Here is a 27,243-nt window from a genome sequence, read left to right as displayed (position 1 = left end):
GTTAATGGTGCTATGGTTTTATGGTGCTGAGGGTTTGCGATGCTGAGGTTTTATGGTGCTGTGGTAGGTGCTGTGGTTTTATGGTGCTGTGGTTTTATGGTGCTGAGGGTTTATGGTGCTGTGGAATGGTGCTGAGGGTTTTATGATGCTGTGGTTTTATGGTGCTTTGGTTTTATGATGCTGAGGTTTTATGATGCTGTGGTTTTATGGTGCTGTGGTAATGGTGCTGAGGGTTTTATGATGCTGTGGTTTTGGCGATGCTGAGGGTTTTATGGTGCTGTGGTAATGGTGCTGAGGTTTTTAGATGCCGTGGTTTTATGATGCTGTGGTTTATGGTGTGTGGTTTTGGTGCTGAGTATGGTGCTGTGGTTTTATGGTGCTGAGGGTTTTATGGTGCTGTGGTTTTATGATGCTGAGGGTTTTATGGTGCTGTGGCAATGGTGCTGAGGGTTTTATGGTGCTGTGGTTTTATGATGCTGAGGGTTTTATGGTGCTGTGGTTTTATGGTGCTGAGGGTTTTGGTGGTGCTGTGGTTTTGTGGTGCTGAGGTTTTATGGGCTGTGGTTTTATGATGCTGAGGGTTTTATGGTGCTGTGGTTTTTATGATGCTGAGGGTTTTATGGTGCTGTGGTTTTATGATGCTGAGGGTTTTATGGTGCTGTGGTTTTATGATGCTGAGGGTTTTATGGTGCTGTGGTTTTATGATGCTGAGGGTTTTATGGTGCTGTGGTTTTATGATGCTGAGGGTTTTATGGTGTCTGGTAATGGTGCTGGGGTTTGATGCTGTGGTTTTTTGATGCTGTGGTTTTGGATGCTGAGGGTTTTGTGGTGCTGTGGTAATGGTGCTGTGGTTTTATGGGCTGTGGTTTATGATGCTGTGGTTTTGATGCTGTGGTTTGGTGATGCTGAGGGTTTTATGGTGCTGTGGTTTTGTGGTGCTGAGGTTTTATGGTGCTGTGGTTTTGGATGCTGAGGTTTTATGATGCTGTGGTTTTATGATGCTGAGGGTTTTATGGGTGCTGTGGTAATGGTGCTGAGGGTTTATGATGCTGTGGTTTTAGGATGCTGAGGGTTTTATGGTGCTGTGGTTTTATGGTGCTGAGGGTTTTATGGTGCTGTGGTTTTATGATGCTGAGGGTTTGAGATGCTGTGGTTTTTATGATGCTGGAGGGTTTTATGGTGCTGTGGTAATGGTGCTGAGGGTTTTATGATGCTGTGGTTTTATGGATGCTGTGGTTTATGATGCTGTGGTTTTATGCTGGGAGTGGTTTATGGTGCTGTGGTTTTATGATGCTGAGGGTTTTATGATGCTGTGGTTTTGTTGATGAGGGTTTTATGGTGCTGTGGTAATGGTGCTGGAGGTTTAGGGATGCGGGTAATGGTGCTGTGGTTTTTGATGCTGAGGGTTTTGGTGGTGCTGTGGTTTTGGGGTGCTGAGGGTTTTGGTGCTGTGGTTTTATGGTGCTGAGGGTTTATGGTGCTGTGGTTTTATGGTGCTGAGGGTTTTATGGTGCTGGTGGTAATGGTGCTGTGGTTTATGATGCTGTGGTTTTAGATGCTGAGGTTTTATGGTGCTGTGGTAATGGTGCTGAGGGGTTTTATGATGCTGTGGTAATGGTGCTGTGGTTTTGTGATGCTGGTTTTATGGTGCTGTGGTTTTGGGTGCTGAGGGTTTTATGGTGCTGTGGTTTTATGGTTGAGGTTTTATGGTGCTGTGGTAATGGTGCTGTGGTTTTGTGATGCTGTGGTTTTGTGATGCTGAGGGTTTTATGGTGCTGTGGTAATGGTGCTGAGGGTTTTATGGTGCTGGTAATGGTGCTGAGGGTTTTGCGCTGTGGTTTTAAGATGCTGAGGGTTTTATGGTGCTGTGGTTTTATGATGCTGAGGTTTTATGGTGCTGTGGTTTTATGATGCTGGGGTGGGTGGTTTTATGATGCTGAGGGTTTTATGGTGCTGTGGTTTTATGATGAGGGTTTTGATGCTGTGGTTTTATGGTGCTGTGGTAATGGTGCTGAGGGTTTTATGATGCTGTGGTTTTGATGCTGTGGGTTTTGGTGGTGCTGTGGTAATGGTGCTGAGGGTTTTATGATGCTGTGGTTTTATGATGCTGTGGTTTTATGATGCTGAGGGTTTTATGGTGCTGGTGGTTTTATGATGCTGTGGTTTTATGATGCTGAGGGTTTTATGGTGCTGTGGTTTTATGATGCTGGGGGTTTATGGTGCTGTGGTTTTATGATGCTGTGGTTTTATGGTGCTGGGTAATGGTGCTGAGGGTTTTATGGTGCTGTGGTAATGGTGCTATGGTTTTATGATGCTGAGTGGTTTTATGGTGCTGTGGTTTTATGATGCGGTGGTTTTATGGTGCGTGGTAATGGTGCTGAGGGTTTTATGATGTTGTGGTTTTATGATGCTGGAGTGGTTTAATGGTGCTGTGGTTTATGATGCTGAGGGTTTTATGATGCTGTGGTTTTATGGTGCTGTGGTAATGGTGCTGAGGGTTTTCGATGCTGTGGTTTATGGATGCTGAGGGTTTTGGGGTGCTGTGGTAAGGTGCTGGAGGGTTTTATGGATGCTGTGGTTTTATGATGCTGTGGTTTTATGATGCTGAGGGTTTTGGTGGCGCTGTGGTTTTATGATGCTGTGGTTTTGATGCTGAGTGGTTTATGGTGCTGTGGTTTTATGATGCTGAGGGTTTTATGGTGCTGTGGTAAGGTGCTATGGTTTTATGATGCTGAGGGTTTTGGTGCTGTGGTAATGGTGCTGAGGGTTTTATGATGCTGTGGTTTTGTGGTGCTGTGGTTTTATGATGCTGAGGTTTGGCTGGGTAATGGTGCTAGGGTTTTATGGTGCTGAGGGTTTTAGCTGTGGTTTTATGGTGCTGAGGGTTTTATGGTGCTGTGGTAATGGTGCTGAGGGTTTTATGGTGCTGTGGTTTTATGGTGCTGTGGTTTTATGATGCTGAGGGTTTTATGGTGCTGGTAATGGTGCTGAGGGTCTTATGGTGCTGTGGTTTTATGATGCTGAGGGTTTTATGGTGCTGTGGTAATGGTGCTATGGTTTTATGGTGCTGAGGGTTTTATGGTGCTGTGGTTTTATGGTGCTGAGGGTTTTATGGTGCTGTGGTTTTATGGTGCTGTGGTTTTATGATGCTGAGTGGTTTTATGGTGCTGTGGTAATGGTGCTATGGTTTTATGGTGCTGAGGGTTTTATGGTGCTGTGGTTTTATGATGCTGGGGTTTTATGGTGCTGTGGTAATGGTGCTGAGGTTTTATGGTGCTGTGGTTTTGTGGTGCTGTGGTAATGGTGCTATGGTTTTATGGTGCTGTGGTTTTATGATGCTGAGGGTTTTATGGGTGCTGTGGTAATGGTGCTGAGTGGTTTTATGGTGCTGTGGTTTATGGTGCTGTGGTTTTATGATGCTGAGTGGGTTTTATGGTGCTGTGGTAAGGTGCTATGGTTTTATGGTGCTGAGGGTTTTATGATGCTGTGGTTTTATGATGCTGTGGTTTTATGATGCTGAGGGTTTTATGGTGCTGTGGTTTTATGATGCTGAGGGTTTTATGGTTGTGGTAATGGTGCTATGGGTTTTATGGTGCTGAGGGTTTTATGGTGCTGTGGTTTTATGATGCTGAGTGGTTTTATGGTGCTGTGGTTTTATGATGCTGAGGGTTTTTGGTGCTGTGGTAATGGTGCTATGGTTTTATGGTGCTGGAGGGTTTTATGGTGCTGTGGTTTTATGGTGCTGAGGGTTTTATGGTGCTGTGGTAATGGTGCTGTGGTTTTATGGTGCTGAGGGGTTTTATGGTGCTGTGGTTTTATGATGCCGAGGGTTTTATGGTGCTGTGGTAATGGTGCTGTGGTTTTATGGTGCTGTAATGGTGCTGAGGGTGGTGGTGCTGTGGTAACGATGCTGAGGGTTTTATGGTGCTGTGGTAATGATGCTGTGGTTTTATGGTGCTGTGGTAATGGTGCTATGGTTTTATGGTGCTGAGGTTTTATGGTGCTGTGGTTTTATGGTGCTGAGGGGCTGTGGTAATGGTGCTATGGTTTTATGGTGCTGAGGGTTTTATGGTGCTGTGGTTTTATGATGCTGAGGGTTTTATGGTGCTGTGGTAATGGTGCTGTGGTTTATGGTGCTGTGGTAATGATGCTGAGGGTTTTATGGTGCTGTGGTAATGATGCTGGAGGGTTTTATGGTGCTGTGGTAATGATGCTGTGGTTTTATGGTGCTTTGGTAATGATGCTGTGGTTTTATGGTGCTGTGGTAATGATGCTGTGGTTTTATGGTGCTGTGGTTTTATGGTGCTTTGGAATGATGCTGTGGTTTTATGGTGCTGTGGTAAGATGCTGTGGTTTTATGGTGCTGTGGTAATGGTGCTATGGTTTTATGGTGCTGAGGGTTTTATGGTGCTGTGGTTTTATGGTGCTGAGGGTTTTATGGTGCTGTGGTAATGGTGCTATGGTTTTATGGTGCTGAGGGTTTTATGGTGCTGTGGTTTTATGATGCTGAGGGTTTTATGGTGCTGTGGTAATGGTGCTGTGGTTTTATGGTGCTGTGGTAATGATGCTGAGGGTTTTGGTGGTGCTGGGTAATGATGCTGAGGTTTATGGTGCTGTGGTAATGATGCTGTGGTTTTTGGGGTGCTTGGTAATGATGCTGTGGTTTTGGTGGTGCGGTAATGATGCTGTGGTTTTATGGTGCTGTGGTTTTATGGTGCTGTGGTAATGATGCTGAGGGTTTATGGTGCTGTGGTAATGATGCTGATGGTTTTTGGGTGCTGTGGTAATGATGCTGAGGGTTTTATGGTGCTGTGGTAATGATGCTGTGGTTTTATGGTGCTGTGGTAATGATGCTGTGGTTTTATGGTGCTGTGGTAATGGTGCTGTGGTTTTATGGTGCTTTGTAATGATGCTGTGGTTTTATGGTGCTGGGTAATGGTGCTATGGTTTCATGGTGCTGTGGTAATGATGCTGTGGTTTTATGGTGCTGTGGTAATGGTGCTAGATTAGATTAGATTAAAATAGAATGGTAGAATGTTTGTGATATAAAGTTACCAATAAAACAAATTTAAAAGATCAAATTAAAGACACACAACTTATGACGAATCACAATAAATAAATAAAAAATATATATTAATTCAAATTGTTAGAATATTACTGTCATGTTCACAATACACCAAGACAAGAAAACAAGAGACCAATAATTCCTCTTACCCGTTATATAATAATTATATAATTTGTTAATGGAAATATTTACTCAAAAACTCTTAATTTAACTTGAGTGAGTCGAGAGAGTATGGTGGTGGTGGTGGTGGTGGTGTTAGGGGTGGTGGTGGTGGTGACGGTGGTGTTAGTGGTGGTGTGGTGGTGTTAGTGGTGGTGGTGGTGATGGCGGTGGTGGTGACAGTGGTGGTGGTGGTGGTGGTGGTGGTGATGGCGGTGGTGGTGTTAGTGGTGGTGGTGGTGGTGACGGTGGTGGTGGTGACGGTGGTGGTGTTAGGTGGTGGTGGTGATGGCGGGTGGTGGTGGTGGCGGTGGTGGTGTTAGGTGTGGTGGTGATGGGTGGTGGTGTTAGTGGTGGTGGTGGGGATGGCGGTGGTGGTGGCGGTGGTGGTGTTAGGTGGTGGTGGTGACGTGTGGTGTTAGTGGTGGTGGTGGTGACGGTGGTGGTGGTGACGGTGGCGGTGGTGGTGTTAGTGGTGGTGTGGCGGTGGTGGTGTTAGTGGTGGTGGTGGCGGTGGTGGTGTTAGTGGTGGTGGTGATTGTGGTGGTGTTAGGTGGTGGTGGTGGATGGTGGTGGTGTTAGGTGGTGGTGGTGGCGGTGGTGGTGGTGGGTGTGTTAGTGGTGGTGGGAGGTGTTAGTGGTGGTGGTGATGGTGGTGGTGTTAGGTGGTGGTGGCGGTGGTGTTAGTGGTGGTGGTGGCGGTGGTGGTGTTAGTGGTAGTGGTGACGGGTGGTGGTGTTAGTGGTGGTGGTGGTGATGGCGGTGGTGGTGGTGACAGTGGTGGTGGTGGTAAGTGATAGGTGGTGGTGGTGGGTGACGATATTTCGTTAGACTCAAATGTTAACGAGATCTTAAAGAGACAGAAGTTGGGTAATATTTGGTGGTCGGTGTCAGCGAGAAATGGGAGATGGGAAGAAAGTGAGAGATATGAAGAGATGGGAGGAAGTGAGATATGGAAGAGATAAGAGGAAAGTGAGAGATATGGAAGAGATGGGAGGGAAGTGAGAGATGGAAGGGAAGTGAGAGATATGGAAGAGATGGGAAGGAAGTGAGAGATATGGAAGAGATGGGAGGGAAGTGAGAGATATGGAAGAGATAGGAGGAAAGTGAGAGGATGAAGAGATGGGAGGGAGGTGAGAGATATGGAAGAGATAGGAGAAAGTGAGAGATATGGAAGAGATGGGAAGGAAGTGAGAGATATGGAAGAGATGGGAGGGAAGTGAGATATGGAAGAGATGGGAGAAAGTGAGATATGGAAGAGAGATGGAAGGGAGAGATAGGAAGAGATGGGAGGAAAAGTGACAATTTTGATGGAGAGATTTTTTTCTTTCTGGTCAGACTCTTTCTACGTTGTTTTACCTCTTCCTGTTTGTCTGTCTCTCCTCCTCTCTCCCTCCCTCCTCCTCCCCCTGCTCTCTCTCCCTCCCTCCACTCCTGTTTCCATCCTTCCTTTCTCTCCTCTCTCCCTCCCTCCCCCACCCCTGCTCTCCTTCCTCCTCCTCCTCCTCCTCTACTCTCTCCTCCTCCTCCCACCCCTGCCTCCTCCTCCTCCTCCTCTCCTCCTCTACTCTCCTCCTCCCTCCCGCCCTTGCTCTCCTCCTCCTTTCTCTCTCTCACTACCCACCTATTTCTCCTCTTCCTCTTATATTCTCTCCCTCCTCTTTTAATTCTTATTATTTTAGTATTTTTTTAATCTCTTCCTTTTTTCTGTGTATGTATGTATGTATGTATGTATGTATGTATGTATGTATGTATGTGGGGTAATGGTCAGCATGCTCGCTTCTCAAACGAACGGACCCGGGTTCGATCCCCGGGCAGGGTGAAACTATGGGCACTTGCCTCTGGATGTTAATCGATTTGCGGATCGTATTCCGGGGTAATGGTACAGTGCAGTTGGTGAGTTGTCCGGTCTTCTCGGACTATTCCTTGACACTGGGTCATGCAACTCGTTAACTCAGGGTGTGGTTGTTGTGTTGGCGACAGCTTTCACCTTAAACAAATTCACGCCTAGGTGGCCCTAGGGCTAGCCACTCATACACGAGGGGAAACCATATTATTATATGTATGTATGTATTATATTACATGTCTGTCTGTCTGTCTGTCTATCAAACAAGCCAAATATGCTACAATAAAACAGAGAATGTATTGAAAGGCGTGGGAACCAGGAGAGGTGTGTGTGTGTGTGTGTGTGTGTGTGTGTGTGTGTGTGTGTGTGTGTGTGTGTGTGTGTGTGTGTGACAAGCAGACGAAGAGAGAAAGAGAGAGGGAAAATGGGGGGGAAGAAGACAAAGACTGATGGGAAGAAGAGAAGGGAGAGGAAAGGGAGATGAGGAGTGAGAAGAAAAGGCAAACCGGATATGGATGAAAGGGAGATATAATCGAAGAGGAAGGAGAATGAGGAGATGAGGGAAGGGAAGGGATAATGAAAGAGTGTAAGAGTGAGAGAGTTTGATGGAAAGAGTATTCATATAATAATAATAATAATAATACTAATAATAATAATACATAATAATAATAATAATAATAATAATAATAATAATAATAATAATAATAATAATAATAATAATAATAATAATAATAATAATAATAATAAATAATAATAATAATAAAATAATAATAATAATAATAATAATAATAATAATAATAATAATAATAATTAATAATAATAATAATAATAATAATAATAATAATAATAATAATAATAATAATAATAATAATAATAATAATAATAATAACAACAATAACAATAACAAACAACAAATAATAATAATAATAATAATAATAATAATAATAATAATAATACAATAATAAAAAAAATAATAATAATAATATTTTATAACAAACACAACAACAATAACAACACACACAACAACAACAACAACAACAACAACAACACAATATATAGCTAGATATGGAAATTTATTGATGTGTGAGTGTGTGTGATCACTCTATCTCAGAATTGGTATAACACACACACAAACCTATACATTTCCATATCTAGCTATTATTATTATTATTATTATTATTATTATTAATATATAATATTATTATTTATTATTATTATTATTATTATTATTATTATTATTATTATTATTATTTTTTTTTTTATTATTATTATTATTATTATTATTATTATTATTATTATTATTATTAATATTAATATTATCATTATTATTATTATTATTATCCTTCCCTTCATGCCTCGTGTGAGCTTTTACTTTTTCTCGTTCTTGAAATTTACAAAAATCTTTGCACTTTCACATATCAGTCGAGGCCTTTTTATACTTTCTCTTTTTCGTCGTGTGATCGGTTCCACCTGTGAGCCGGGAGCAGAGTTTTACATTTGCTGCCGGTTGGTGGCCCACGATGACGAGCATCACCTTGAGCACATCAAAGTGTGCAAAATTCAACACATTTTGCCTGCACTGCTGAGTCTTCCATGACAGCTTTTCCTGTAGTCCTCTGCTCTATATTTCACGTTATATATATATATATATATATATATATATATATATATATATATATATATATATATATATATATATATATATATATATTCTGGAAGCACTTCACGACTACTACACAAAAAGGTTGATATTAGAAACATTTAAATGCTTCCTATATTCACTGTTCTCCCCAACTACCTTACCAGGTATAACAGGTGAGCACCCAGGAGTGTTCCTTCCTCTCAGGTGTCCAAAGAACAAGAACACTTTTCCAAGATGGCTGACTTATGACGCACGTGTACCAGCACAGACCACAACACCAACAGGGTCCTCCCCTACGTCCTGTGCACGAGTCCCGACAGCGTCATCGCAAGAAATTGTTTTATTAACCTTAGATCAAACCAGACTCAACATGCCCACCAACTACTGTCATTCTCCAGCCAACACAAGATACAACACAGAAAAAAGTGTTTCCTCACCAAGACTCACCAAGACTCACACTAGTCGTCAAAATACTGTGATCTTACCACTTCACTTCTCTAACTACTGTTTCATTCACTCATCTAACTAACTTACTTGTACTCAAGTTTTTTTTATTCCTGTAAGTTTTAAATACCAGTTTCTTCTCCTCACTAAAACACTTCCTAACACTAATTTACAATTCCAGGAGAAAAAAGTTCTTGACTCGATTGTTTTTTCATGTGTTCTGTTATCGTCTATTAATCTGACTCATTCATATGAAAATACTCGAGCAAATTCTGAAAATAATAACAAAATTATTCTCCAATGTTCATTCAATTATTTTATTTATGATGTCGAAACACTTTACTTTCTTACAAGTAACACAGAAAACCTCCCTTCCCACCCTTCAAGTAACACAGACAACCTCCTTCCCACCACCCTTCAAGTAACACAGACAACTTCCCACTCCCAAGTAACTTTGATTAAACTCCTTCACCCTTCAAGTAACACAGACAACCTCCTTCCCACCCTTCTGTAACATTGACAACCTCCCTTCCCACCCTTCAAGTAACTGCTGACAACTTCCCTTTCACCCTTCAAGTAACACAGACAACCTCCTTTCCCACCCTTCAAGTAACACTGACAACCTCCCTTCCCACCTTCAAGTAACACAGACAACCTCCTTTCCCACCCTTCAAGTAACTTACAGACAACCTCCCTTCAAGTAACACAGAAGAACCTCCCTTCCCACCCTTCAAGTAACACAGACAACCTCCCTTCCACCCTTCAAGTAACACACAACCTCCCTTCCCACCCTTCAAGTAACACAGACAACCTCCTTCACACTTCAAGTAACACTGACAACCTCCTTCCCACCCTTCAAGTAACAGACAACTTCCTTCCGTCCTTCAAGTAACACAGACAACCTCCCCTTCAAAGTAACACAGACAACCTCCTTTCCCACCCTTCAAGTAACAGACAACTTCCTTCCTGTCCTTCAAGTAACACAGACAACCTCCCTTCCAAGTAACACAGACAACCTCCTTCCCACCCTTTAAGTAACAGACAACTTCCTTCCCGTCCTTCAAGTAACACAGACAACCTCCTTCCCACCCTTCAAGTAACACAGACAACCTCCTTCCCACCTTCAAGTAACACAGACAACCTCCCTTCCCACCCTTCAAGTAACACAGACAACCCCCTTCCTTCTTTCAAAGTAACACAGACAACTTCCCTTCCCATCTTTCAGTAACACAGACAACCTCCTTCCCACATTTCAAGAAGCACAGACAACTTCCTTCCCGTCCTTCAAGTAACACGGACAACTTCCCTTCCCATTCTTCCAAGTAACACAGACAACCTCCTTCCCACATTTCAAGTACTTGAATACCCTCCTTCCAACCTTCAAGTAGCACAGATACCCTCCTTCCCCACCTTCAAGTAACACAGACAACCTCCTTTACATTTCAAGTAGCACAGATACCCTCCCTTCCCATCCTTCAAGTAACACAGATAACCTCCCTTCCCAGATGATATAGTGGAAGAGATCACAGACCCTGTTCCTCCTCCTCTCTATCTGTTCCAACTCCTCCTTTTCACCCTTTTCCTTCTCCTACTCGTCCTCTTCCTTCATCTCCTCATCCACCCTTTCCTTCGTTACCTTCTTCTACTCCTCCTCCTCCTCGCTGTAGCACCTGCAGCACCTCCTCCTCACACTAGCACCAGCAGCACCTCCTCCTCCTCCTCCACAGTGCATCCAGGCACCTCCTCCTCCTCAAAGTAGCACCAGCACCTCCTCCTCCTCCTCCTCCTCTGCAATGCACCAGCAGCACCTCCTCCTCCTCAAAAGTAGCACCAGCACCTCCTCCTCCTCCTCCTCTCCAGTAGCACCAGCACTTCCTCCTCCTCCCTCTTCACAGAAGCACCAGCAGCACCTCCTCCTCCTCCTCCCCCCCTCCCCAGTGCACCAGCACTTCCTCCTCCTCCTCTTCACAGAAGCACCAACCTCCTCCTCCTCCTCCTCCCCCTCCCACAGTGCCCAGCAGCACCTTCTACTCCTCACAGTAGCACCTCCTCCTCCTCACAGTAGGACTAACAGCACCTCCTCCTCCTCACAGTAGCACCAGCGGCCTACTCCTCACCATGGCACAGCACCTCCTCCTCCTCACAGTAGCACCAGCACCTCCTCCTCCTCACAGTAGCACCAGCAGCACCTCCTCCTCCTCCTCACAGTAGCACCAGCAGCACCTCCTCCTCCTCCTCACAGTAGCACCATAACTAAGGAGCTCATCTCTTCACTGTCAACATGTAAGCTTCATGACCGTACAGTGGATTAGTTCCCTTTCTTGATGGCCTGGAAGAGGAGGGAAGGTGATGGGAGGGGTGGAAGGGGTGGTGGGAGGTGAGGGAGGTTAGGTGTGGTGGAAGGGAATGGTAGGTGAAGGTGATAGGAGATGATGGAAGGGTGTCGGAGGGTTAGGTGAAGGTGGTGAGAGAGATGGTGGGAAGGGTGTCGGAGGGCAGAGGGAGGGTTAGGTGGAGGTGATGGGAAGGGTATGGAAGGGGTGGTGAGATGTGGTGGGAAGGTTAGGCGAAGGTGGTGGGAGGGGTGAGGGGTGGTGGTGGGAGGGTTAGTGTTGGAGGTGGAGGGAGGGTTTTTTTCAGAAAGGAGGGTGAAAGAAGATAAGAGGTGGGGGCAGGAAGTTATAATTCGGAAGTGAAGAAATTTAGGAGAGGGTAGGAGGCGGCGGGCTGACCGCCCTGCTGTAGGTTAGCTAAGCTAATGGTGTGTGAGGGTTGTGTCATGGGTTAGTTATTATCTGTCGGAACAGGCACTAGACAGCCTACCCTATCCCATATATGGGTGTTTTAAGGGCCTTATTTCATATTCCGCCGACCCTACTGGCGGATGCTGGTCTGGGGAGGTTGTCTATTGCCTGGCCGTGTAGATCGGGGGTGGGAATGGACATTTTGAATTGGTAACTTTTTGGAAACCATGTATGGTTGTTGTCGTTATCTGGTGGGAGTCTTTGAAGGAGTTTTGCTCTGATCGTTCTATCTTTGCCAGAATCTGCTGGCCAGGTGTGCAGCTGCTGGTTGATGGGTTTTATTCTCAGGTCTCTATGCATGCATTCTCGCTTCGCAAGCGAATGGACAGGTTCGATCCCGGGCAGAAGTAGTGGATAGCCAGTGCAGTTGGCGAGTTGTCCAGTCTTATCGGACTATTCCTTAACACTGGGCCATGCAACTAGTTGACTTAGGGTTTGGTTTGTTGTGTTGGCGACAGCTTCTACACCTTAAATAAATTCACTCCTAGGTGGTCCTTGTACACGCGGGGCAACCATTATTATTTGTGTGTGTGTGTGTGGAGGTTGGTACACGTATGAGAGAAGAAAATACTCATCCCCAGTACACAGCTCAATGCTCTCTCTCTCTCTCTCTCTCCTACAAGCGACACATAGCTCATGTTTACATATCTACCTAAAGGAGTGGAGACACTTTAAGAAGCCATTAAACAACAAAACACATGAGACACAACGATAAACATCTCTGGTTAATTATAGACGAGAGAGATTCATGTTAAGCTCTTAAGGAATTCTCGCACTCAAGGGAATTATATATTGTATTCAAGGTCTTTAAATAATCGTACTCAATGGTTTAAGATTTATTACACACACACACACACACACACACACACACACACACACACACACACACACACACACACACACACACACACCACACTCACACACACACCTGGAGGTTCAGCCCAGACATGATAGCAAATTGCTGAAGGACAAATTGTTTAATCACTACTCTACCGGGGAGCTGAGGCGTCCCTTAGTTTAACACGGTCTTATTTAGCTCAACCTGCTAGATGAGAGGCATGTGTGAGCTGGGGTGACGGCCTCTCTCTCTTTTGTTGTCCTCCGTGAGTCCTAAACCAGCCGCCTCCTTGTCCCCCAGTGCCAGTTAAAGTGCCACGTCTCAACACAATACCAGTGTCACTCGAAAGTATACGTACGTCTCAGTGTCATAAAGATGCTCTCCTCCCTCTCCACCCCCCCTCTCTCTTCTTCCCTCTGCAGTAAAATGGCAGTCTTACCACGAGAGAAAGACTACTATTTCACTGCGACTATCTATCTCATTGTTTCTGTCTGTCTGTGTCTATTTCTGTCCGTCTGACTGACTGTCTGTCTGTCTGTCTGTGCCTTTTACCTCCACGACAGAGGTCAGAAGCCTCATATCTAGTCACAGGCTCCTTCCTTCCTTTCCCTTCTATTCCATACCTTTCTCACTATTTCTCTTTCTCCCTCCCCTTATCCCCTATACTCACCCCCTTTCCACTGACCACTTCACCACCTCCATTTCTTCCCTTCCTCCTCCACCTCAACCCATCCCCATTTCTCCCTCCTCTTTACTATCACAAACTTTCCTTCCTTCCTTCTCTCCGTCACTTCCTTTCCTTTTGCTTTCATCCAAATCCTCTTATCCATCCCATTCTCATCATACCCCCACCTCCTCCACACCTCTCCCATCCCATCTCCACCACCACTCCATTCCCCACCACCCCGTCAACTCACCAGAGAAATTCCAGATTTGGTGAGAAGATAAAATTGAAAGCATCAGATATTAGACGCTGATGTCATCTAGGCAGTTAATTGAGCACAAGTTAATGAGGTAGCGAGGAGAGGAGGCTCGTTAATAAAAAATCTTCAAGTGGTAAGCGAGGAACGTCCAGCCCTGTACCACACATCTGAGAGCAAGATGAGAATTGATGGAGGAGGAGGAGGAGGAAGAGGAGAATAATAATAATAACAATAATATAATAATAATAATAATAATAATAAATAATAAATGATGATGATGATGATGACTCACCTTGAGTCACAACACTATAAGGTCGACTCGTTTGATACTCCGACCTCATGACGATGGGTCAAGCCGGGGTCAACATAATCACTGAACGAAAAGAGGGGAGATGAGGGAGGGAGGAGGAGGGGACGAGGGAAAGGGGGAGATGGAGGGGGTGAGGGAGGACGAGGGGGACGAGAGGAAAGAGACAAAGGGAAGAGGGGCGGGTGAGAAAGGATGGGAGGAGGAGAGAGTGGACGAGGAGGAAGGGAGGGAGGGAGGGAGGGGAGGAAGAGGAGGGAGGGAGAGGGAGGGAGTAGGACGAGGAGGGAGGGAGAAGGTGAGGAAGAAGAGGAAGGACGAGGGGTGGGGAAGGTGGGGTGAGGGGATGAAATTAATAACGCTAAACACTTGACCACTGGGAGAGGAAGAGGGAGGAGGGTAGGTAAGGGGAGAGGAGGGAGGGTAAGTTTTTAAAGCTAATTAGTGATCATTGGAGGTCAATTTCGTCATAATTAATTAGGATATTATGTCCATATTAGTTTTACCTCCACAAATTGGTATGCCTGTGAGAGTGGACCACACCGAGGGGGGGGGCGGGGGTGATTTTTTTAACAATATACACAGGTGATCGAAAAGTCCCCATGCACCTTGTTCCTTTTGACATACCCATATTTACCGTATGCCCAACAAGGTAAACAACACTATTCTTAAGTGTTACAGGTGCACAGGACTTTCGATCACCTTGTACATTATGGGAACTGAACGAACAAATTATTGATCCTTACCTAACTTAATCTAATCTAACCTTAACTTAATCTACTCTAACCTAATTTAATCTAACCAACTTAACTTAATCTAACCTAACCTCACCTGTTTGTTCACTTTTTCGTGAAGGATATAATTCCTATCTTGTGTTATAAAATAAATAATAAAAAGGCTGCAATAATGAAGGATAATTATTCATGTGAGATGAATTTACAGTGCGTGGTAATAGTGTTTTATCTTATTAGTATTACAGAGGTATTCTAGTCATTAATTTTGTCAGCAATTTTATTATTTTTATCATAACAACAATAATAATAATAATAATAATAATAATAATAATAATAATAATAATAATAATAATAATAATAATAGTAATAATAATAATAATAAAATAATAATAATAATAATAATAATAATAATAATAATAATAATAATAATAATAATAATAATAATAATAATAATAATAATAATAACAATAATAATTAATAAATAATAATAATAATAATAATAATAATAATAATAATAATAATAATAATAATAATAATAATAATAATAATAATAATAATAATAATAATAATAATAATAATAATAATAATAATAATAATAATAAACTTCTCGTGAACTCAGGAGCAGAACACAACATCCTCTCTCCCTCCCCTCATCTGTCATCGTTGTAGCAATGGTGTTTTTACTTCTGAATTCTCCCGTTTTCGCTTTTTCCAATACTCCCTTTCTCGGAAGTTTTATTATTTTTTACACCACGGAAACTCCAGGAAGACCGCCGCCCGCCCCAGCACCACCGTCATGGAAACCTAACGTGGGCAGCGTCGAAAACTAATGGAGTTTATGAATAGTTGAGCCGAGTTGGAGTGTCTAGTTTGTGAATAATGTTTAACCTTTATAAACACACTAATTCATCACCAGGGGAAAGTGTGTTTATTTACAGTCTTGAAACAGTGCCAACAGCTTTTCCCAGTGATGATGTTATAACTTAAATCTTTACTCTCAAAGGGTTAAACTATCATCTCCAAAGGGTTAAATCATCATCCTCAAAGGGTTAAACCATCGTTATCAAAGGGTTAAATTATCCTTCTGAAACGGTTAATTTATCCTCAAATGGCTTAAACCATCATCCTTAATTAGTTAAATCATAGTCATTAAAGGTTAAACCTAGTTAAACCATCAACCTAAAAAGGTCTAAACTTTAAACCATCGTCATCAAGGAGTTAAACATCAGAAACTACAGGTAAACAATATCACTAATGAGTATCTGACAATACCCAGTAAGGAGCTCTTATACATGGTACTCTGTTCTGTACTCTGGGCGATGGTTGGTACTCTGTTCTGTACTCTGGGCGATGGTTGGTACTGGGTGATGGTTGGTACTCTGATGGTTGGCATCTTGATGGTTGGTACTGGGTGATGGTTGTACCTGGGTGATGGTTGGTACCTGGGATGGTTGGTACCTGGGTGATGGTTGGTACTGGGTGATGGTTGGTACTCTGGGTGATGGGTGGTACTTGGGTGATGGTTGGTACTGGGGATGGTTGGTACCTGGGTGATGGGTGGTACCCTGGTGATGGTCGGTACCTGGGTGAGGTTGGCACTGGATGGTTGGTACTTGGTGATGGTGGACTGGGTGATGGTCGGTACCTGGGTGATGGTTGGTACTGGGTGATGGTTGGTACTGGGTGATGGTTACCTGGATGGTTGGTACTCTGGTGATGGGTGGTACCTGGGTGATGGTCGGTACCTGGGTGATGTTGGTACTGGGTGATGGTTGTACCGATGGTTGGTACTCTTTGGTACTGGGTGATGGTTGGTACTGGGTGATGGGACCGGTGATGGTTGGTACCTGGGTGATGGTTGGTACCTGGGTGATGGTTGGTACCTGGGTGATGGTTGGTACCTGGGTGATGGTTGGTACTCTGATGATGGTACCTGGGCGATGGTTGGTACCTGGGTGATGGTTGGTACCGGTGATGGTTGAATTTGGGTGATGGTTGGTACCTGGTGGGGTTGGGGTGGTTGTGGGTTGTGGTGGTGTGATGGTTGGACGTGGTTGGTACTGGGTGATTGGTACTGATGGTTGGTACTCTGATGGTTGGCACTGGGTGATGGTTGGCACTGGGTGATGGTTGGTACCTGGGTGATGGGTGGTACTTGGGTGATGGTTGGTACTGGGGTGATGGTTGGTACTGGGTGATGGTTGGTACCTGGGTGATGGTTGGTACTGGTGTGGTTGGTGATGGTGGTTGTGGTTGGATGGGTGTTGATGGTTGGTACTGGGTGATGGTTGGTACCTGGGTGATGGTTGTAATTGGGTGATGGTTGGTACCTGGGTGATGTTGGTACTCTGGGGGATGGTTGGTACTGGTGATGGTTGGTACTGGGTGATGTTGGTACTCTGGGCGATGGTTGGTACTGGGTGATGGTTTACTGTGGTTTGGATGGTTGGCACTGGGTGATGGTTGGTACTGGGTGATGGTTGGTACCTGGGTGATGGTTGGATCGATGGTTGGTACTGGGTGATGGTTGGTCACTGGGTGATGGTTGGTACTCTGGGCGATGGTTGGTACTCTGGGTGATGGTTGGTACTGGGTGATGGTTGGTACTGGGTGATGGTTGGTACTGGGTGATGGTTGGTACTGGGTGATGGTTGGTACTCTGGGTGATGGTTGGTACTGGGTGATGGTTGGTACTGGGTGATGGTTGGTACTGGGTGATGGTTGGTACTCTGGGTGATGGGTGGTACTCTGGGTGATGGTTGGTACTGGGTGATGGTTGGTACTGGGTGATGGTTGGTACTCTGGGTGATGGTTGGTACTCTGGGTGATGGTTGGTACTCTGGGTGATGGTTGGTACTGGGTGATGGTTGTGCCTCTGGGCGATGGTTGGTACTGGTGATGGTTGGTACTGGGTGATGGTTTGGTACTGGGTGATGGTTGGTACTGGGTGATGGTTGGTACTCTGGGGATGGTTGGTACTCTGGGTGATGGTTGGTACTATGGGTGATGGTTGGTACTCTGGGTGATGGTTGGTACTGGGTGATGGTTGGTACTGGGTGATGGGTTGGTACTCTGGGTGATGGTTGGTACTGGGTGATGGTTGGTACTGGGTGATGGTTGGTACTCTGGGTGATGGTTGGTACTCTGGGTGATGGTTGGTACTGGGTGATGGTTGGTACTGGGTGATGGTTGGTACTGGGTGATGGTTGGTACTGGGTGATGGTTGGTACTGGGTGATGGTTGGTACTCTGGGCGATGGTTGGTCACTGGGTGATGGTTGGTACTGGGTGATGGTTGGTACTGGGTGATGGTTGGTACTCTGGGTGATGGTTGGTACTCTGGGTGATGGTTGGTACTGGGTGATGGTTGGTACTCTGGGTGATGGTTGGTACTCTGGGTGATGGTTGGTACTGGGTGATGGTTGGTACTCTGGGTGATGGTTGGTACTCTGGGTGATGGTTGGTACTCTGGGCGATGGTTGGTACTGGGTGATGGTTGGTACTGGGTGATGGTTGGTACTCTGGGCGATGGTTGGTACTGGGTGATGGTTGGTACTCTGGGTGATGGTTTGGTACTCTGGGGATGGTTGGTACTGGGTGATGGGTTTGGTACTCTGGGTGATGGTTGGTACTCTGGGTGATGGTTGGTACTCTGGGTGATGGTTGGTACTGGGTGATGGTTGGTACTGGGTGATGGTTGGTACTCGGTGATGGGTGGTACTCTGGGTGATGGTTGGTACTGGGTGATGGTTGGGGTGATGGGTGGTACTCTGGGTGATGGTTGGTACTGGGTGATGGTTGGTACTCTGGGTGATGGTTGGTACTCTGGGTGATGGTTTGGTACTCTGGGTGATGGTTTGTACTCTGGGTGATGGTTGGTACTGGGTGATGGGTGGTACTCTGGGTGATGGTTGGTACTGGGTGATGGTTGGTACTGGGTGATGGTTGGTACTCTGGGTGATGGTTGGTACTCTGGGTGATGGTTGGTACTGGGTGATGGTTGGTACTGGGGGATGGTTGGTACTCTGGGCGATGGTTGGTACTGGGTGATGGTTGGTACTGGGTGATGGGTGGTACTCTGGGTGATGGTTGGTACTGGGTGATGGTTTGGTACTGGGTGATGGTTGGTACTCTGGGTGATGGTTGGTACTCTGGGTGATGGTTGGTACTGGGTGATGGTTGGTACTCTGGGTGATGGGTGGTACTCTGGGTGATGGTTGGTACTTGGGTGATGGTTGGTACTGGGTGATGGTTGGTACTCTGGGTGAGGTGGTACTCTGGGTGATGGTTGGTACTCTGGGTGATGGGTGGTACTGGGTGATGGGTGGTACTCTGGGTGATGGGTGGTACTCTGGGTGATGGTTGGTACTGGGATGGTGTCTGGGTGATGGTTGGTACTCTGGGTGATGGGTGGTACTGGGTGATGGTTGGTACTGGGTGATGGTTGGTACTGGGTGATGGTTTGGTACTCTGGGTGATGGTTGGTACTCTGGGTGATGGTTGGTACTGGGTGATGGTTGGTACTCTGGGTGATGGGTGGTACTCTGGGTGATGGTTGGTACTGGTGATGGTTGGTACTCTGGTGATGGTTGGTACTCTGGGTGATGGGTGGTACTGGGTGATGGTTGGTACTGGTGATGGTTGGTACTCTGGGTGATGGTTGGTACTGGGTGGGTGGTACTCTGGGTGATGGTTGGTACTCTGGGATGGGGTACTGGGTGATGGGTGGTACCTGGGTGATGGTTGGTCTGGTGATGGTTGGTACTCTGGGTGATGGTTGGTACTGGGTGATGGGTGGTACTGGGTGATGGTTGGTACTGTGGGTGGTACTCTGGGTGATGGTTGGTACTGGGTGATGGGTGGTACTCTGGGTGATGGTTGGTACTGGGTGATGGGTGGTACTGGGTGGTTGGTACTGGGTGATGGGTGGTACTGGGTGATGGTTGGTACTGGGTGATGGGTGGTACTCTGGGTGATGGTTGGTACTGGTGATGGGTGGTACTCTGGGTGATGGTTGGTACTGGTGATGGGTGGTACTCTGGGTGATGGTTGGTACTGGGTGATGGGTGGTACTGGGTGATGGTTTGGTACTTGGGTGATGGGTGGTACTGGGTGATGGTTGGTACTGGGTGATGGTTGGTACTGGGTGATGGTTGGTACTGGGTGATGGTTGGTACTGGGTGATGGTTGGTACTCTGGGTGATGGTTGGTACTGGGTGATGGTTGGTACTGGGTGATGGGTGGTACTCTGGGTGATGGTTGGTACTTGGGTGATGGGTGGTACTGGGTGATGGTTGGTACCTGGGTGATGGGTGGTACTGGGTGATGGTTGGTACTCTGGGTGATGGGTGGTACTGGGTGATGGTTGGTACTCTGGGTGATGGGTGGTACTGGGTGATGGTTGGTACTCTGGGTGATGGGTGGTACTCTGGGTGATGGTTGGTACTCTGGGTGATGGGTGGTACTCTGGGTGATGGGTGGTACTCTGGGTGATGGGTGGTACTCTGGGTGATGGGTGGTACTCTGGGTGATGGGTGGTACTCTGGGTGATGGGTGGTACTCTGGGTGATGGGTGGTACTCTGGGTGATGGGTGGTACTGGGTGATGGTTGGTACTCTGGGTGATGGTTGGTACTCTGGGTGATGGGTGGTACTCTGGTGATGGGTGGTACTGGGTGATGGGTGGTACTCTGGGTGATGGGTGGTACTCTGGGTGGGGTGGTACTCTGGGTGATGGGTGGTACTCTGGGAGGGGTTTGTGAGGATTATTTCGTCAGGTGACACTCGATTGACACCTCGTATGTGTTGTGTATTGTTACTTCAATAATAATAATAATAATAATAATAAAAATAAAAGAAATAGAAGAATAATAAACAGCAACAACAACAATTAAAACACGTAACAACACTGTAACCATATACTTATCGAAACCAAGACACCTGTACACCTATACACAGGAACAGGTGAGTCGAATGAGCACAACAAACATAAGAGCATCATCATCCACTTGGCTAATTATCTACAAGTTAGTTAATAACGACCTTAAATGTGTGTGTGTGTGTGTGTGTGTGTGTGTGTGTGTGTGTGCATGTGTGTGTGTGTGTACTGTACCCAGGATGGCGACCTGTGGTGTAATGGTTAGCATTCTCGCCTCGTAAGCGAGTGGACCCGGGTTCGATCCCCGGGCAGGGTGAACCTATAGGTAAGTTTCTTTCCGCCACTTGCCTCTGTCTACCCAACAGTAATTGGGAACCCGAATGTTAATCGATTTGCGGATCGTATTCCAGGGTAATGGTTAGCCAGTGCAGTTGGCGAGTTGTCCGGTCTTCTCGGACTATTCCTTGACACTGGGTCATGAAGCTCGTTAACTCAGGGTGTGGTTGTTGTGTTGGCGACAGCTTCTACACCTTAAACAAATTCACGCCTAGGGCTGGGATGGCCATCCTCGTTACGAGGGCAACCATTATTTATATTATTTACTCATAAGACGAGAACACAAGATTCATAGGCGAGTGAGTCCAGGTGTGTTATTCTTTCAGGACCACAACACCAGAGACAGATGAAGGTGTAAGTGAAAAAAAATGTGTTGAAGCGAAACTACTCTGCGAAAATCGGGATCTTGACGTCATTCAATCTAAACTTACACGGGCCCAGCTCACACCTCCTACAAGAAGGACCTATGTTACTCTTAGTCTTGGTTCGATCCCACCATCCAATCAGCACTTGGAAGACTTACACTCAGTGAGGACGAGTCTCTTGGCTTCACCGGAGCTACCATTAAGGATGTGTACCAATCATCTTGGATATACCTGATGCTCACACCTCCTGGCTCCCTGCTGCTTGTCAACGCGTGAAACACAGCAATAACATTGTTTTCGTCTCGCCGCAACTGAAATTTAACCTAACTTAACCAAACCTACAGGTAACCAAATTTGTTTCACCTGATGATTCAACACCCTAATGTAACCTGGAAAGTTAGGTTGAGTTAGTGTTAGAGTGATTAATATTAAGGTAATAGTTTAACTGGGGTGCCAAATCTTCACGTGACCATATTCCTCAATGTTGACATGCAAAATAACGACAAAAATAAATTACGACTCAACCATAATAAAATACGTCCTCTTACCTGTCCCTAATTAAGGTTAAAAACAAAAACAAATTAACCCTGAGCACCTGTTCTCGAATTCAGCCTCCCAATTCACCAACTACAAGTATGTGTTTTAACGTGTTCATGAGACTAACTCCCCGTTTTACCCTCCCTTTTCCACCCCTCCACCCCCTCTCTCCTTCCTCACCCCTCTTCATCAACACCCGGCGGTAAATCCACTTGAAAGGTGTATTTTGTTTTGGACTCGAGTGAATGGTAATGATGCACTTGACCTCGGCCATTATACACGTGCTGTACCTCTCACCCCATACCACACCGATAAACTACTACCACCACTGCTACTGACGCTACCACTACTACCACCACCACCGCTACCACCACCACTACTACTACTACTACTACTACCACCACTACCACTTTATTTTTTTATATAGCCTCCAGCCTCCCCCAATAGCCACATTTTATTACCTTAAAATTAAATATCCTAATACATAAGTAGCTATCCTATCTGTGTTGAGTTAGTTGAGCCGCAGATCTATGCGGCATTCAGTGACTGTTGCCTCATAGTCAACATCTGCAACTGTTGTCGGCTTTGGGGCGTTCTCGTTCTGAGGCAGAGCAAAGCCGACCTAAGGAGACTACTACTACTGCTACCACTGCCACTACTACTACCACTGCCACTACTACTACCACTGCCACTACTACTACCACTGCCACTATTATTACCACTGCCACTACTATTACCACTGCCACTACAACTACTACTACTACCACTACTGCTGCCACTGCCATTGCTACTACTACCACTGTCACTACCAGTAATCACCACCTTCACTACCTCCACCAATACTACCACCACCTTCATCAATACTACCACACCACCACTACCACCACCACCTCTCACCACCACCTCCATCACTCACCACACCACCCCACCCTCCATTACTCACCACCACCACCACCACTACCACCACCTCTCACCCCACCACCTCCATCACTACCACCACCACCTCCATACACACCACCACCACCACACTACCACCACCTCTCCACCACCACCCTCCATCACTACCACCACCACCTCCATTACTACCACCCACCACCACTACTACCACCACCTCCATTACCACCACCACCCCACCACTACTACCACCACCTCCATCACTACCTCACCACCACCTCCATCATCACCACACCTCCATCACTACTACCACCACCACTACTACCACCACCTCACCACCACCTCCACCACTACCACCACCACCACTACTACTCTCACCACCTCCATCACCACCACCTCCATTACTACCACCACCACCACTACTACCACCACCACCACTACTACCACCACCACCAACACTACTACCACCACCACCACTACTACTACCACCACCTTCATCACCACCTCCATTACCACCACCACCACCAACACTACTACCACCACCACCACACTACTACTACCACCACCTTCATCACCAACTCCATTACTCACCACCACCACCAACACTACTACCACCACCACCAACACTACTACCATACCACCACTACTACCACCACCACTACTACCACCACCTTCATCACCACCACCTCCATTACCACCACCCATTACTACCACCACCCACCACCACTACTACCACCACCCTCTCACCACCACCCACCACCTCCATTTCTACCAGCACCACCACCACAACTACCACCATCACCACCACTACTACCACCACTGAAGGTCAATTACATTTAATTGTATCAACGATTTTATCGATTTTCTTTTCCTCCGTATATACTTCCTTCCTTATTGTCATCCTCCTCTCCTTCCTTCCTTTCCTTAGTTCCTGCATTCCTCTTCCTCCCCATTCTCTTCCAACTCTTCTTCCCCTCCTCACATCACCAATAATATATACCGTACTTACTACTTCTCTCCTTCCTCCCCTATTTTCCCCTCCCCTCCCTCCCTCTCTCTTCCTCCCTCCCCTCTCCCTCCTCCTCCCTCTCTCTCTCCCTCCTCCTCTACCTCTCCTTCTCCCTCCCCACCCTCCCCTCCCACTCTCCCCTCCCTCCCACTTCCATCCCTCCCCTCCCACCCTCCCCTCCCTCTCTCCCTACCTCCCTCCCTCCCTCTCCCTCCCTCCCACTCTCCCTTCCCTCCCTCCCCACCCTCCCTCCCTCTCCATCCCATTCTATAACCACCATCTCTCAAGTGGCAGCCAAAGTTGAATCTGAATAGGCTTTGGCGCCTTTTGCAGTGCCTGGTCTTACTTTACCAACAAACTGATGAGAAATTCCCTGATTATTTTTTAGGAAGATGATTACTTTTTTATGTTGACCATTCATCTTTATATCGTTAATTAAATGCAGATTATGTGGGTCTCTTTAATTAGATATACACTGTACTCATTAATACACTATCCTCAATAATACACTATACTCAATGATACACGCTTCAATACGCTACACACCATAACACACTACTCAATAAGCTACACACTATAATACACTGTACTCAATAATTTTACCATGATACACTGTTCTAATACGCTACACACTATAATACACTGAACTCAATAATACCTTGTACTCAATAATACACTGTGCTCAATATGTTACACACTATAATACACTGTACTTAATACGCTACACACTATAATACACTGTACTCAATAATACTGTACTCAATAATGCGATACACACTATAATACACTGTACTCTATAATTATGTACTCAATAACATGCACACTATAATACACTGTACTGAATAATACACACACTATAATTCCTGTACTCAATAATAATACTGTACTCAATAACTACGACACACTATAATACACTGTACCGAATAATACACTACACTATAATACACTGTACTCAATAATACACACACACTATAATACACTGTACTCAATAATACACTACACACTAATACACTGTACTCAATAATACGCTACACACTATAATACACTGTATCAATACGCAGTACACAATAATAGCTAACTCAATAATACACAGCACACAATAATACTGTACTCAATAATACTGTACTCAATATTACGCTACACTAAAATACACAGTACACAATATTACACTACACTATAATACACTGTACTGAATAATACACTACACACTATAATACTGCTCAATAATACTGTACTCAATAATACGCTACACACTAAAATACACAGTACACAATAATACACTACACACTATAATACACTGTACTCAATAATACACTACACACTATAATACACTGTACTCAATAATACGCTACACACTATAATACACTGTACTCAATAATACGCTACACACTATAATACACTGTACTCAATACGCAGTACACAATAATACGCTGTACTCAATAATACACAGCACACTATAATACACTGTACACAATAATACTGTACTCAATAATACGCTACACACCATAATACACTGTACTCAATGCGCTACACACTATAATTTACTGTACTCAATACACAGTACACAATAATACACTGTACTCAATAATACACAGTACACAATAATACACTGTACTCAATAATACTGTACTCAATAATACGCTACTCCAATAATACACTACACACTATAATACACTGTACTCAATAATACTGTACTCAATATTATGCTTTCTCAATAATACACTACACACTATAATACACTGTACTCAATAATACGCTGTACACAATAATACTGTACTCAATAATACGCTACACACCATAATACACTGTACTCAATGCTACACTATAATTTACTGTACTCAATACACAGTACACAATAATACACTGTACTCAATAATACTGTACTCAATATTACACTTTACACTATAATACACTGTACTCATTGCTTTACACTATAATTTACTGTACTCAATACACAGTACACAATAAGCTGTACACAATAATACTGTACTCAATAATACGCTACACAACATATTACACTGTACTCAATGCACTACACACTATAATTTAATGTGCCAATACACAGTACACAATAATATTGTACAATAATACACTGTACACAATAATACACTGTACAGTACACAATTCACAACAAAACACTAAAAAATGACTGCAACACTCACAGGCAGTAGTGTAACGACGACATTCAACCCGGAATTATTGTTTGTATTTCAGGGTCACACAAACACGTTTTCGCTGATTCACTCGTAAAACCTGGAGAAAGAATCGTGAATCTTAAAAATGAATCCAAGTTTAACCAAAAATATAATAAAATTCCTTATATTTCACGACTATTTATCGATTTGTCGAATATTAGAGGAATTTTTGAACGAAGAGATGACAAAAGTTTGTTATGTAACAGCTGATTGCCTTCAGTAAATAAATGTGTCAAAGAAAATGAGACTCGCGTTCACAGATTTCATGGGGATACTATTGAAAATATTGAAGTCTGCGTTTTTTACCCTGGCCAACCTACAGTATTCATCGCAAAAATTTTCTTGTTGGCTGAAAAGGTAGAAATAATATATGCTCCAATGCCTCCTGTATAAATATCGAGAATATAAGTCGATGTTACCATTTTACAAATATATTCATACTCTGAGGCAGCCAGGTCGAGCGTGTGTGCTGGCAGGTATAATAGCCAATGGGTAGCGCACATAAATTTCGTTGAATTTCTTTCCAAATTTTGCGGAATGAAATTTTACCCATTACGTGTGTTTATGTTCATAGGGATGCAATATTAACAAACTTATTGGGTAGTTTAGCCCTCAGCTTGGTGTGATATATGTGTGTGTGTGTGTGGACGGACGTGTTTGTTTGTGTATGTGTGTGTGTGTGTGTGTGGACGGACGTGTTTGTTTGTGTGTGTGTGTGTGTGTGTGTGTGTGTTTACGTATGTACGTTGTTCATGTGTTTCTAACGTGTTTTTAGGTATTATATGTATGTATGTATGTATGTATGTATGTATGTATGTATGTATGTATCCTAGAGGGAGGGAGCAGCAGCAGACCGTGACGTAACACACTAGAAATAGCTCTCATAACCCGGGACAGAATAATTCCCATTACACAACCCGGGTATAGAATAATTCTTACTACACAGCGCCACCGAGAATAATCACCCCTTCCCCCACACACATGAAATAGACTTTAGTTGAAAATACAAAAAAAATATCTCGAATGATAGATTATTTAGATGAATTATTAAACATATATTCATTAAACAAAAGTAAAAATAATATAATCCTAGAAAACAAAAGTGGTCAACAAGAGCGATACAGTGGTAACAAATATTAATCACAGCGTCACAGTTATTGAGATGAGATTGGACGATAGGTAATATCAATCATAAAAGCCGTGTAAACAAAAGTATGTGCTATTAATACCCGCTACATACATACATACATACATACATACATACATACA

General features: G+C 44.6%; 1 non-coding gene across 1 annotated transcript; it reads left to right on the top strand.

The window, feature by feature from the left end:
* Positions 1-20,881: 20,881 nt before the first annotated feature.
* On the top strand, positions 20,882-20,955 carry Trnat-cgu. The gene has a single exon. It is a non-coding gene; the product is annotated as a tRNA-Thr (tRNA).
* Positions 20,956-27,243: the final 6,288 nt, after the last annotated feature.

This window comes from Homarus americanus, unplaced genomic scaffold (genome assembly GCF_018991925.1).
Source record: "Homarus americanus isolate GMGI-L3 unplaced genomic scaffold, GMGI_Hamer_2.0 scaffold1613, whole genome shotgun sequence".
NCBI classification, from domain to species: domain Eukaryota; kingdom Metazoa; phylum Arthropoda; class Malacostraca; order Decapoda; family Nephropidae; genus Homarus; species Homarus americanus.
The sequence above is the reverse complement of the archived record's forward strand: the minus strand, read 5'-3'. Positions and strand labels throughout refer to the sequence as shown.